Source organism: Rutidosis leptorrhynchoides, chromosome 8 (assembly GCF_046630445.1).
Source record: "Rutidosis leptorrhynchoides isolate AG116_Rl617_1_P2 chromosome 8, CSIRO_AGI_Rlap_v1, whole genome shotgun sequence".
In the NCBI taxonomy this organism is placed as follows: domain Eukaryota; kingdom Viridiplantae; phylum Streptophyta; class Magnoliopsida; order Asterales; family Asteraceae; genus Rutidosis; species Rutidosis leptorrhynchoides.
In genome coordinates this window covers 84,537,502-84,542,373 of record NC_092340.1, presented here as the reverse complement: position 1 = coordinate 84,542,373, position 4,872 = coordinate 84,537,502, and positions in this window count along the sequence as shown.

Genomic DNA, 4,872 nt, shown 5'->3' with positions numbered 1-4,872 from the left:
TATAGGTTCGTGAATCAACCAGTGGCTAAGTCTTACTTCCCGACGAAGTAAAAATCTGTGAAAGTGAGTTATAGTCCCACTTTTAAAATCTAATATTTTTGGGATGAGAATACATGCAGGTTTTATAAATGATTTACAAAATAGACACAAGTACGTGAAACTACATTCTATGATTGAATTATCGAAATCGAATATGCCCCTTTTTATTAAGTCTGGTAATCTAAGAATTAGGGAACAGACACCCTAATTGACGCGAATCCTAAAGATAGATCTATTGGGCCTAACAAACCCCATACAAAGTACCGGATGCTTTAGTACTTCGAAATTTATATCATATCCGAAAGGTGTCCCGGAATGATGGGGATATTCTTATATATGCATCTTATTAATGTCGGTTACCAGGTGTTCACCATATGAATGATTTTTATCTCTATGTATGGGATGTGTATTGAAATATGAAATCTTGTGGTCTATTGTTACGATTTGATATATATAGGTTAAACCTATAACTCACCAACATTTTTGTTGACGTTTAAAGCATGTTTATTCTCAGGTGAATATTAAGAGCTTCCGCTGTTGCATACTAAAATAAGGACAAGATTTGGAGTCCATGTTTGTATGATATTGTGTAAAAACTGCATTCAAGAAACTGATTTCGATGTAACATATTTGTATTGTAAACCATTATGTAATGGTCGTGTGTAAACAGGATATTTTAGATTATCATTATTTGATAATCTATGTAAAGCTTTTTAAACCTTTATTTATGAAATAAAGGTTATGGTTTGTTTTAAAAATGAATGCAGTCTTTGAAAAACGTCTCATATAGAGGTCAAAACCTCGCAACGAAATCAATTAATATGGAACGTTTTTAATCAATAAGAACGGGACATTTCAGGTGGCCGGGTATGAAAGCCGATATTGCTAGATATGTGGGAGAATGTTTGACGTATTCTAAGGTCAAAGATGAGCATCAGAAACCATCAGGTCTACTTGAACAACCCAAAATCCCAGAATGGAAATGGGAAAGATATAGAATTTGAAATTAGAGAGATGGTCATGCTTAAGGTTTCACCTTGGAAAGGAGTTGTTCGATTTGGTAAACGGGGGAAACTAAATCCAAGATACATTGGACCATTCAAGATTTTAGATCGTGTCAGACCAGTAGCCTACCGACTTGAATTACCTCAACAACTCGCTTATGTACATAATACCTTTCACGTCTCGAATTTGAAGAAGTGCTTAGCTAAAGAAAATCTCACTATTCCTTTAGACGAAATTAAAATCAATGAAAAACTACAATTCATTGAAGAACCCGTCGAGATAATGGATCGTGAGGTTAAAAGGCTCAAGCAAAATAAGATACCAATCGTCAAGGTTCGATGGAATGCTCATAGGGGATCCGAGTTCACCTGGGAATGTGAAGATCAGATGAATAAGAAATACCCGCACCTATTTCCAGAAGATGCATCAACACTTCCAACAGCTTAAAATTTCGGGACGAAATTTATTTAACGGGTAGGTACTGTAGTGACCCGAACTTTTCCATGATTATTCCATGATTATATATTAAATGAAAACTATATTTGCATGATTAAATGTTTTCAACATGTTAAGCAATCAAACTTGTTAAGACTTGATTATTTGAAATGAGTTTCATGTAGACAATTGACCACCCAAGTTGACCGACGATTCACGAACGTTAAAACTTGTAAAAATGACATGATGATATATATATATGGACATATATATGGTTAACATGAGATTATGATAAGTATGTATCTCACTAAGTATATTAACAATGTGTGATATACATAAAAAATGAGAATATTGAATTATGAAGCTCGAAACGATATACATAACGATTATCGTTATAACAACATCTTACTAAATTCATATGTATTATATTAAGATATTGATATACTATATTTAACATGATAAAATGATAATTAAGTATATCATTGAGTGTATTAACAATGAACTATACAAGTACGATGAGACTACTAACTTAAGGATTTCGAAACAATATATATATGTAACGGTTATCGTTGTAACAGTATTTTAACATATATATATATATATATGATGTTAAGATATATTCATACACCACGTTATCATGTTAACATAAAAATTTAACATCTCATTTAAGTATAATAACAATGAATTAATTACATTTAACAAGATCGTTAACTTAAAGGTTCCAAAACAACACTTACATGTAACGACTAATGATGAATTAACGACTCAGTTAAAAATGTATATACATGTAGTGTATTTAGATGTATTAGTACACTTTTGAAAGACTTCAAGATACATATGAAAGTACTTCTACTTAATAAAAATGCTTACAATTACATCCTCATTCATTTTCATCAATAATTCTACTCGTATACACCCGTATTTGTACTCGTACAATACACAGCTCCTAGATGTACATACTATTGGTATATACACTTCAATGATCAGCTCTTAGCAGCCCTTGTAAGTCACCTAAATATGTGGGAACCATCATTTGGCAACTAGCATGAAATATCTCACAAAATTACAAAAAATATTATAAATCATTCATGACTTATTTACAAAAAAAAACAAACTTACATATCCTTTATATCTAATCCATATACCAATGACTAAAAACACCTACAAACACTTTCATTCTTCAATTTTCTTCATGTAATTGATCTCTCTCAAGTTCTATCTTCAAGTTCTAAGTGTTCTTCATAAATTTTATAAGTTCTATTTTCATAAAATCAAGAATACTTTCAAGTTTACAAGTCTACTTCCAAGCTTTCTAATCCATTCCAAGTAATCATCTAAGATCAAGAAAACTCTGTTATTTACAGTAGGTTATCATTCTAATTCAAGGTAATATTCATATTCAAACTTTGATTCGATTTCTATAACTATAAACTATCTTAATTCGAGTAAAAATCTTACTTGAACTTGTTTTTGTGTCATGATTCCACTTCAAGAACTTTCAAGCCATCCAAGATCCTTTGAAGCTAGATCAATTTTTGTCACTTCCAGTAGGTTTACCTACTAAACTTAAGATAGTAATGATGTTCATAACATCATTCGATTCATATATATATATATATATATATATATATATATATATATATATATATATATATATATATATATATATATATATATATATATAACTATCTTATTCGAAGATTTGAACATGTAATCATTAGAACATAGTTAAGTTAATTCTAAACTTGTTCGCAAACAAAGTTAATCCTTTTAACTTGGATTTTAAAATAAACTAGACACATGTTCTATATCTATATGATATGCTAACTTAATGATTTAAAACCTGAAAACACGAAAAACACCGTAAAACCGGACATACGCCGTCGTAGTAACACCGCGGGCTGTTTTGGGTTAGTTTATTAAAAACTATGATAAACTTTGATTTAAAAGCTATTCTTCTGGAAAAATAATTTTTCTTATGAACATGAAACAATATCCAAAAATCATGGTTAAACTAAAAGTGGAAGTATGTTTTCCAAAATGGTCATCTAGACGTCGTTCTTTCGACTGAAATGACTACCTTTACAAAAACGACTTGTAATATGTATGTCCGACTATAAACTTATAATTTTTCTGTTTAGATTCATAAACTTAAGTTTAATATGAAATCATAGCAACTTGAATCACTCAAAACGGATTTAAAACGAAGAAGTTATGGGTAAAACAAGATTGGATAATTTTGCTTATTGTAGCTACGTGAAATTTGTAACAAATCTATACAAATCATAACTTAACTAACTTATATTATATTATACATGTATTCTAACATATATTATGTAATCTTGGGATAGCGTAGACACGAATACAATGTTTTAACATATCATATCGACCTATCTATATATATATTTCGGAACAACCATAGACACTCTATATGCAGTAATGCTGGAGTTAGCTATACAGGGTTGAGGTTGATTCCAAAATATTATATATACTTTGAGTTGTGATCTAGCCCGAGACTTGTATACACTGGGTCGTGGATTGATTCGAGATATTATATATTGATTTATTTCTGTACATCTAAGTATGGACAACTAGTTGTAGGTTACTAACGAGGACTACTGACTTAACAAACTCAATCATTAAAACGTAATAAAAATGTTGTAAATATATTTTAATCATACTTTGATATATACGTACATATTTGTTATAGGTTCGTGAATCAACCCGTGGCCAAGTCTTACTTCCCGACAAAGTAAAAAATCTGTGAAAGTTAGTTATAGCCCCAATTTTAAAAATCTAATATTTTTGGGATGAGAATACATGCAATTTTATAAATGTTTTACAAAATAGACACAAGTACGTGAAACTATTTTCTATGGTTGAATGATCGAAGCCGAATACGCCCCTTTTGCTTGGTAACCTAAGAATTAGTAAACCAGTCTACTAATTGAAGCAAATCCTAAAGATAGATCTATTGGGCCCAACAAACCCCATCCGTTGTAGCGGATGCTTTAGTACTTCGAGTTTTTATATCATGTCTGATGGATGTCCCGGAATGATGGGGATATTCTTATATGCATCTTGTTAATGTCGGTTACCAGGTGTTCACCATAAGAATGATTTTTAACTCTATATATGGGATGATGTTTATGAAAAATGAAAATATGAAATCTTGTGGTCTATTATTACGATTGATAAATATATAGGTTAAACCTATAACTCATCAACATTTTTGTTGACGTTTTAAGCATGTTTATTCTCAGGTAATTGTTAAGAGCTTTCGCTGTTGCATACTAAATTAAGGACAAGATTTGGAGTCCATGCTTGTAAAATATTGTTTAAAAATTGCATTCAAAGACATATATTGTTGTGTAATATTATTGTAAACCATTA